Below are 10,779 nucleotides of genomic sequence, written 5' to 3' on the forward strand. Positions count from 1 at the left end.
GTTTTGATTTTTATGGAATGGTACTATTTGATCAAATTTGCAACACACCTTCTGCGACACTGAACTGTAATTTTTATCCAAGCAATCGTTGATTTTACATGTTACCAATGACATCAATCGAATTGTTTTTTCATCAACAAATAAATTTCAGCATGAGGATGAGACCTGAATTTGCCATTATTATTTAAATTAGATTAATAATAAACTGTTTTTTTTTTATTTTAGGTTTTGGTTGTTAAACTCGTTAAACTATGCTTCAGGACGATACTATCACTAGCTCGATCTCTAGCTCAGATGACTCATGAGAAAATCCGGTTCCCAGTGTTGAACATATTTTTAGTGCAAATAGAAACTAAGTTTGCAACTACGGGGTCGTGAATGTGATATTTTATTGTCCTCAGTCTAATGACTTTCACATTATTTTGCCTAATTACCCATCTATATTCGGCAGCATTTTTGTACGATAGCTCGTATGCTTTGCTTGTTTACGAGAATTGATATACTGTTACGAGGTTCCCGCGTTCAAATGCTTGAGTGGTAGCTTCCATTTTCTAAACTACTGCTATGCTACTCGAAAATGAATTTTCATTTTCGGATCACTCAAGGATCACGTCTTCAATTCAATTCAATCTGAGAGTAACGTGGTAGAAGTCTGCTCTTCATACTTCAAACTACGAGTCGGAGCGGGTTCTTCTAATATATTTCGCGTATTGAATTAATTTACTCAACTACCCCGAAGTCAAATGCATAGGTAATAATGTGGGGTGGCTTCTGATCTTATAGGGAGAAAAATTGTGTGGGGCAGCTGTAGATGAACTCCAAAAGCAGCAACGTATCAGGGACTGGACGAAATTGCTAAAAAAAAGTACACAGCACATAAAGTATCACTTTTCTAGGACTTTGGGTTGCAGGCTATGACGTCTGGCCATTCATTCATTTATTTAGTCTACATCTATACAGATAACACTGAATCAACAATTTGACGCCACAATACACGGTTCGAGGCCGCATCTCTCCATCCTCGAATACGCCCCACGCTCGCCAAGTCGTTCTGCACCTGGTCTGCCCATCTCGCTCGCTGCGCTCCACGTCGTCTCGTACCTGCCGGATCGGAAGCGAACACCATCTTTGCAGGGTTGCTGTCCGGCATTCTTGCAACATGCCCTGCCCATCGTACCCTTCCGGCTTTAGCTACCTTCTGGATACTTGGTTCGCCGTAGAGCTGGGCGAGCTCATGGTTCATTCTTCGCCGCCACACACCGTCTTCTTGTACACCGCCAAAGATGGTCCTAAGCACCCGTCTCTCGAATACTCCGAGTGCTTGCAAGTCCTCTTCGAGCATTGTCCATGTTTCATGTCCGTAGAGGACTACCGGTCTTATTAACGTCTTGTACATGACACATTTGGTGCGGTGGCGAATCTTTCTCGACCGCAGTTTCTTCTGGAGCCCGTAGTAGGCCCGACTTCCACAGATGATGCGCCTTCGTATTTCACGACTAACGTTGTTGTCAGCCGTTAGCAAGGATCCGAGGTAGACGAATTCCTCGACCACCTCGAAGGTATCCCCGTCTATCGTAACACTGCTTCCCAGGCGGACCCTGTCCGGTTGACGTCTGGCCATTAGAAAGAATTCACGTATCCTGAAAAACAAAGTAATGCCCGGGTAGTTCTTTTATTTTAACAGATAGGTATAATACATTAACAAATTAGAATTCGTCTCTATACTTGTGCAGGCGTCGTCATATTTTGGCAATCATTGTCACTGTTCAATTTGACAGATGCTAAAATCGTTGCGTTGCTAAAATCAACTTTTGAGTCTAAATAGTTTTGATTTAAATCGAAATAAAGTCACTTCGGTTGCTTGGTTAATTTTCAGCAAATAAATTCAATTTTATCTATGTGAGACACCCCTTGGGTACATGTCATTAAGCAAACCGTGGAGTAATGAAGAGGCTGATCAAGTTACTTGGCTGGAACGCATCTTCTTCTTTTTATTGGCATTACATCCCCACACTGGGACAGAGCCGCCTCGCAGCTTAGTGTTCATTAAGTTATTAACTGAGAGGTATCTAAGCCAGGTTACCATTTTTGCATTCGTATATCATAAGGCTAACACGATGATACTTTCATTCCCAGGGAAGTCGAGACAATTTCCAATCCGAAAATTGCCTAGACCGGCACCGGGAATCGAACCCAGCCACCCTCGGCATGGTCTTGCTTCGTAGCCGCGCGTCTTACCGCAAGGCTAAGGAGGGCCCTGGCTGGAACGCATATTGAAAGTAGAAACATCTTCATTTAACTCTTTAGAATTGTAAGAAAGTTTATTCAACCGAGTTGAACGATTCTTTTTCTATAATTTATAAGATATTATTATTAAAGGCTGCCTTACACCTCGGGAAAATTTTCCGCCAGAATTTGGTCCCCGTGTATTTTAAAGGGGGCCGGGATTTTTATTTTCCGTGCCCAAATTCCGAAAACATCCTTAAGGTAGCCTCACACCTCGGGAATTTGGTCCGCGGATTTTTTCCCCATGTATTTTTGCATATGCGATGTTTTCGGGATTTGGGCACGGAAAATCAAAATCCCGGCCCCATTTGAAATGCACGGGCACCAAAATCCGGCGGAACATTTTCCCGAGGTGTAAGGTAGCCTTTACAAGGTAATAAGCTGTAAGCTAAGCACTATACAGGCCACTTGTATATTAGTTTATGTTAAAAATAATAAAAAAGCAGAGCGGCGAACCTTATTATTGTTACTTTAATTCAATTCTTTATTAAGCGCATAATGCTCCCTGTATGCCAAAGTGAGTAAAATGTACTCACTTTTTTATTTAAATTGGTGAGTAATTGTTACTCTAATTTTGACATAATGATATGTTACTCATAAGTGAGTAACCGCCCAGTTACTCAAAAGTGAGCTGTTCCACTTTTTTTCAAAGTGAGTCAAATTTGACTCACTTTTGAGTAGATTCAAATGAGCGTGTGCGTTGTCGTTTCGGTGTTGAATCGTGCATAAATAAAAAAAAATGCTCTCGCCATTATCTTTTTGCAAACGCTTTTGCCAGTGCGTGTTTGAATTTTTCGGAAATAATTGAATAAAGAAATCAAATTTACAATTAACGAGATGCCTGTATTTGGCTAATAATCTAGTTATGATCTTGTGTTTATAAAATACTGTTTAGTATACTAATTGACCAGCAGAAGTATTTTCCGTGATACAGTATCCGTATAAAGTTTCGTATATCTGGAAGCAACGTTCTACGTCATTAACCCGGATACCCGGATATATCATTCTGCTATTGCGTCCTCCAAAAGTGCCCCACAAACGGTAACTAATACAACATCTACGTGCTAAGTTTGATCATTAGATGCTCAATTATTTTTGCTTGTATTTTTGATCGTGTGATTTCGGCTTTCCACCAAAATCTTTGCGACATGTTTCAAAAATCCTTTTCATTTAAAGAAAAATTACATGCTAATTTATTCTTTACACATTTAGATTGAGTGCAAAATTGGAAAAACAATGTAAATCGTGTAAAAACAGAATCCAGTGTACACCCAGAAAAATAATATCGTAAAGTTTACGTGAAAACATACGTGGATTTTTTCCACAACACTTTTCACGTAAATGCTACGGGATGGTAACATAAAGCAAAACAAGCAAAATGTCAGTTTGTTTAAAGGCTTGATTATGTAAATTTTACGTGAAAATCCGTTTCGATAGATCTTATTTTCAAGTGAAGTAAAATGGATTTTTGTGTAGATGTCATAAAGTAACGCATTTCTTTATTATTATACAATGTGATGTAAAATACTTGAAAATACAAAGTACGATAAATGATGTGGAATACCATGAAGCATCCATATTTCGCACATGCTCCTCATAAGAGATTATGAGTATATTTTAGGAAAATTGAACAGAACACTACATGATATTTGATTATCAATTTAGTTTACTGGTAAAATTTCCTGAAATATATTCATAATCTCTCAGGAACCTGAGCCAAATATATCTACTTCATAAAATAAATCATAACAAAAATAAACATATTTTATTGGCCATTTTTTAACAAATTTATTCTTATACATTACTCATTAAAGCTATTCTTAGGCTTGAATAAAAAAACATCGTTAATACAATGAACAGTTATAGGCAAACTTAAAAAATAATCTATGCTTAAAATATCTACTTGTTGCGTACACCCTCGTGTTTCATATGCTTGAAAGTGTTCATTATATCCTGAAACCGTCCAAACTTGGAGAACAAGATAAAACATGTTGTTGAGAGAAATAATTTCTAGGATCTCAAAAAGTAGCATGTTTGAAAACTCGAGCTTTGCCATGAATTGACCATTTCTATAGTTGGTTCCTTTATGAATAACTGAGCTTGAAAGCATTATATTATATTCGGTATTCAAATTCAAGGGTTGCATCAATTTACTGAAATAATTGCGTAGACGAATATCTGCCAACTGGAATCCTGAATTATTATTTTGTTTAAAAAAGCATTGATTCAGCAAATCATGAGAAAACTGTAAATAAGACTTCACACAAAGAGTGAAACAAATGTTTTTCCTCGATGGCATCACATGAGCATATTGTTTGAATCCTTTGTGCTTCGCCTCATTGCGGAAACACATCATGTTTTGTATTGGTCCCGATGACTGAATTACGCTAGGGTAATGTAGAACGAAGTGATGTTTCGGCTTGAGATCTGTTTTGAATAAGTCTATATACATTTTATGATGTAACGCAATCAAATCTCGTAACTTATCTATATCTTCAGACGAGAATGACCTTTTTAGACACATTTCCACTAACTGTGTTAAACAGAGCGCATATCTCCATACTGGTTCGTTTAGTGGTACAAACTGACCTACTAGTAGGGTAAAATAATGACAAAAAATACGCATTTCATTCGAGGTTGATTTGATCAAAACGGATTTGCGCTTTTCTTTGCTGTTATAAGTTTCCCTGATATCGGGCATTCTTATCAACTCGTTGTCCAAACAAGTTTCACCTATCCTCTTCTTACTGAGATTCAAGTCGTTGATCGTAAAATATTTCTTCAAATATAAGCAATGATTCAATACCTCTTCTATCCCATATTTACAAATTCCTCCGCTAAACAGATCATGCATAGCATCTACACTTTTGTTTTCTACGACATGGAATGATGGCAACTCATTGAAAACTGAATATCCTGTAATGCCGGTATCACTATGTCGATTAGTTTCAACATCTTCCTCATAGTCTTGTCGACGTCTCATACAGTTCGCGTGTTCTATATTATCACTTTTGAGAAGATCTTTCGGCCTTCTACAAAACCGACAATAAAATGTCGCATTGAATCCGCTGGACATTAGGAGCATAGAGTGTATACCTAGGTTGTCGCCTTGTAATAAACACAAAACAAATCGAACAAATACAGTTTCATTATCTATCGTGAGATAAATCCCATTTTCTTCTATATCTTTGAACTTATCTACTAACTCCGATATTAACCTATTTATTCCAATATCTTTAATATCGATCTTTTTTACCATACCAGCAACGAAAATGTGCGATAATTTTGACGAAAATTGTTCATCAACCGTCGGGAAATTGTAGTATATCGCGCACACAGAATGGCGATTACTGTGTGAACTTTGAGAATCATTCACCTCAAATTCATCTGAGTACAGCCACACCGGAATTACTACATCATTTCCATATTTTGCTTTTATTTCTCTCCACTTGATCGCATTTACGAAATTTGAAATGTTGGTTGATTTCTCTAATTTTGCTGTATGTTCCATTGTTTGTTTAAATACATTCTTGCTTTCGAAGAAAGCTTTAATTTGACTAGCAATCGGCATAAGAATCAAAAAGTTTTTTGTTATGTCTGCCTCCAGATCAAGATCTATTGAATTGGAAATGATCGTGTTGTCCTGTATTGTAACTATTTTCGGCAATTCTAGTCCTGTTCGGTTTCCTAACATCTTGAATAATTTGTGATCAGAATTGAACGATTTGAACAAGTTTTTCATTTTATTAATGCAGCTTATCATCTTGAACTCGACTTCTGGATCTTTCATGCCAACATCTAAACCCTCTAATACATTAGCGATATCCGATAACATAACCGTAACGTCATTTTGAATACTGTACACATCCTTCCTCGTAATATTGTTTTTTGTATGTAAGTTTAAAGTGAAACTAAGAGCGCATTCATCAATTTTCTCCAAAAAATCAGTATTATCATCTTCATTAACATCGTGAGCTGTTTTTTTCTTTTTGGAAATATGGGTGCTGTCATTCAAAGAACCACTTGCTTGTGGCAGTTCAGTATTATTAACTATTATTGGATTATTGTTAGACACGTTTAGTTCATCTGGGACTGGATTTTGCAGAAGATCTTGCGAATGACCTAGTATATGTTTTTTAAATGGATAGTATTGCGCTTTTTGCACTTTATAAGAGTATTGCGAGATTTTTTTTCTCACAGTCATCTTTTTCTCACACTCAATACACTCAAAAAAGTTTGATTTTCCGTGTATAATATTTGTGTGTGAGTGCTCAATCTGAAAACAAATAGACGTCAAATCATGGCGGGAATCGATTCAGTGTACACGCTTACATGTGACTAACCAGTAATGGGTTATAATTGGGTAAATTTCAGTAACAAAAATCGATCAACCCGAAATGAGAGTGAGTGTGAGAAAAAGAAGCGGGCAAATCACAATCTACACATAACTCTTCAAATTGGTGAAATCGGCAATACTTTGAAAATATTTGAGTACAATCGAACACCGTACATTTGTACCGGTAATCCACAGGAACATCATGATGTTCCTTGAGATGTTGCAAGTATGCACATACGGTTGTAAACGCGTTATTACATTCTTGAAGCATACATGTAATCATGGCTTTGTCGTGATAGCTGTCATATAGTTGCGGAATTTCACACAACTGGCATACCTCTCTCGATGATCAATGTTGTAAACGATATCTCCAATCGAGTACCATACCAGCTTGGACAGCTTTGAGTACGGTAACCCAAGAACGGCGGTGAACTTTATGATCACGTCTGTTGCCCTCGCTGCTGATGGGAGCTCGTAATGTATATCTCCGTAGTAAACGAAAAAGCGTCCAAGCAAGTTATTCAAGTTGTCTCCCAATACTACCAGCTTCGGTATGACTGGTAAGCTTCGTTCGGCGTATGCTGAGTAAATCGTTTGTACTTTAGAATGGGCATCCTCAACACTTCTAGCGAACACGATTGTATCTTCCTGAGCGACAGATACAGTCGGTTTGTATCTGTACCCTGCAGCTATCGGTGGCAATACTGTGTTGAGCGCCAGCAGGAATGCACAAATTTTAGTATCTATTGAAAGCAATCATAAAATAGCGAAAAACAGAAACGAATTAGATGAAAAAACAATTGGTTGGAAATTGGGATTATGTAGTTACTCAAACATGTAGTGATTCAAAATCAAATTAATAAAAGGTGCACGGTGTATTATGTGTGATTTATTTAAAACATCAATATACATATAAGACATGGTATCGAATCAGCGTTTTGTGCGAATAGATTGTATACGACACACTCGCCAAAAGCAAATATTATTTAATTTTGTATGGCTGTTGAATTTGGGTTTCGGAGATCTGAAACAAATGAAAAAGGTCAAATTGACCAAATGAAAATTAAAAAAAATAAGCTTTTGATTCTACTTACCATCCAATGAGTTTCACGTCGATCCAAGCGATTTCTGGCGATGTGAAGTCAAGTTAAGAGGGCACTAGAACGTGATCCAATGGATTCAGTTTGCTTGGAACGGAAAACAAGTTTACATGACCAATTATACTCAGGCCTAGATGCATCGGAATCACCAACTTGTCATGCAAATAAAGCGTTCAATAGAAAACTACCCAATCATTTGATTATTAATTATTATGGTGTACTTACCAGAAATGCGAGATATTTATTGTAGTTTATAGCATTTTGTTTACTTCGTCCTCGCATTTGTTGCACGGTTTGAAGTCTCAGGTTTGAAAGGATTCTCTAAACTTCTATCAAACTGATTGGCCACATTTCTGATTGATGAATATTATTATTTACGTTGCGCTGTTTGACATTTCCGCAGTTTTTGATCAATGAATAGATACTATAAGGTGAGGTAGAAGACCAATTGCAAGCGCATTAGTGGATAATGAAAAACGAAAACAAAAATATTGGTGATTACCATGTGATTACATAAGGGTTCATTCACAAATTACATACGCTAAAATTGACCATATTCAGCTCTAACCCACCCCCTCGTAACGTTTTTGTATGGAAGGGTTCCACAATTTCCATTAGACGTTTTATTGAAATTATGCGTCCATTTTCTCAGAAGCCGGTGCGATTAGGGACCATTCACAAATTACTTAACGCTTTAGAGGGTGCATGGGAGAGTATCTGTCAGAGCGACAAAGACAAAATTTTCAAAACGACTTATCTGCTTTTGTAAACAAAGATTCGAACGTCGATTTGACGAATCTGATAGCACTCCCACGCAAACAAACACTACCAATAGGTAGGCGTTGGTTTGTATCGAAGTGCTATCGGATTCGTGAAATCGACGTTTGAATATTTGTTTACAAAAGCGGGTAAGTCGTTTTGAAAATTTTGTCTTGATTTAATATCATTTCCATATGTTATGTAATTTATGAATGAACCCATGGGTTAGTCAAGACGCGCCGCTGCGCCCACAATTGTAACTGGTTATTATTCTATATACTGCTGATCTGCAACGCAAATAGTGATGTCACGTGCAACTAAAAGAGACAAGTCAACGTTGATCTGCGCCACCTTATTAACAAACTCCATGACACGGCGATGGGCAGAGTCGGTGGAGTCACTCTGAGAGGGTCACTAATGTGGCGCATATCAGCTGATCGATTGAGCATAATAAGGCATTTTATGAGACAGATTGAAACAGCTGTTTTTCTCGTGTTTATCTACTTTGACAATTAGTGGGAGCCCGTTTGTTTGGTTAATTCGCGCTGAACATTCCAATGGGTCGGATCATCAATTCTACCTATTTTTCTTTTCGGTTTCTAGAGCTTAAGAACAAAGCTTTTCATACGATTTCCTATACGTGTTGCTAGATTATTCATACTATTGCATTGTTAGCATAAAATACTGAAGAAAACATGAATTGAAAGTAAAACGTTAGAAAAATTATTTTGTGTTTGGACCTAACGAAATGTTCACGCAGAATCATACCAAAACAAAACATTAAATGTAAATAATTGGGCCGCCGCGAAACGTCTCATAAAATACCTTATAGAGCCGCAGATAGAGCTATATTCCTAAACAAACAATTCCAAAGAAAAAACAAATAGTTCAATAAAGCACGTTCAACCGGATCTCTTTAAGAAATTGGGAGATTGTGAATAAATTGTCCAACTGTTTTTAAGTGTAGAAGCGCACCAGGTGTGTAATAATTTGAGCACGAATCGCAAGATGTTTCGGGTAAGAAAGTAGAAAGTAGTAGTAGAAATCCCAGGCTTGATGTTATAAACCACTTGTTATAGTAAAATAACTACCTTCATTTGTGCCGTCGAAGTGTTTCAATAGGGTAGCAGCAGAGGGATCCAAGGCACGTTTCCCAATGTAAGCTTTTGCATCATCGCATACCGTTCTCAGTTTTTCTAATCCTTTCGGTGCGTCCTGAAACAGCGCCTCGAAATCCAAATCAATCTATGCAGGAAAAATTCAGCAACAACAAAAAATATATTAGTAGAATCTATATAGATATTTAACTAGTAGCGTAGGTAGCAATGAATGAAAATGAAAAAAGGAGAAGTAATCAAGTTAATTATAGTGCGTCCATTTGAAAACCGAAGTGAGCTCTCGAGACAATTGAGTTCTTTCTTATGTCCTGATGTCGCAACTGCGTCCCGACTAGTGCGCATAATGGCGCGCGGCGGTGGCATAGATGCGCACTAGTCGCGATGCAGTTGCGACATCATAAAATAAGAGAATTGTCAATTGACACGAGAACTCAATTCAATATTCAACTGGAAGCACAATATTTAAAATCTACTCACCAACTGATATCCAAATTCTTCTTTATAGTGCGGAAATTGATCGAGAAGCTTGGACACTTGGGTTCGTTTTTGCAAAAGCGGTTGCCTATAGCAGAAAGATTGTGGCCATTTGTCCAGCACTGTGGACCACGGTTGAATATTCAAAAGCAGCCACCGAGTTCCTTCATCTGTTATTGTACCCTTGGGTTCCTCCGAAATAGGTTTGTATTTTTTGACGTGTTCTTCTTCTTTTGCGTTCTCCTTCCGCCTTTTCTGCTTCAAATTGCCGACCTTATTGGCAATTTTTCCGCCTGGGTTTCGTCGATCTCCACCTCTGGGAACGAAGTAGCTTTCCTGAAAAAAAATTTTTTTTTGGTCCGTTGTAGTTACATATTTTGAATAAAGATACCTTTTTCTCTGATTTGAACAATGTAGTGATTGCCAAGGTGTATCGCTCCAAGTCATCTGAATGTAGCGTTTTATTCAGAGATAGATGGTGTTTCGCCACAATTCCAGCCAATTGCCGCTGTTTTGATTCTGACAGCTCTCCTTGTGCCGCTCTCTGGATGATGTCCTTACCTTTCTCAGTTGACTGAAGCAAACTTTGCAGCCAGATTGTAGTGAATGATGGAATCAACGGCTGACCTGATTGAGCCTGGTGTGCAATGGATGTGCATGGCTGTGGTGGCAACGGGTTGGCATGATCTGGCTGTGCGTGGCACAG

The 10,779-nt window shown here is 37.8% G+C and overlaps 1 long non-coding RNA gene across 1 annotated transcript; it reads right to left on the reverse strand.

The window, feature by feature from the left end:
* Positions 1-7,384: 7,384 nt before the first annotated feature.
* Positions 7,385-8,436, reverse strand: LOC134212140 (uncharacterized). Its single transcript, XR_009979198.1, has 3 exons — positions 7,948-8,436; positions 7,717-7,874; positions 7,385-7,646 (listed from the first exon to the last, which is right to left on the reverse strand). It is a non-coding gene; the product is annotated as an uncharacterized LOC134212140 (long non-coding RNA).
* Between the last annotated feature and the right edge of the window lie 2,343 nt (positions 8,437-10,779).

This window comes from Armigeres subalbatus, chromosome 2 (assembly GCF_024139115.2).
Source record: "Armigeres subalbatus isolate Guangzhou_Male chromosome 2, GZ_Asu_2, whole genome shotgun sequence".
NCBI classification, from domain to species: domain Eukaryota; kingdom Metazoa; phylum Arthropoda; class Insecta; order Diptera; family Culicidae; genus Armigeres; species Armigeres subalbatus.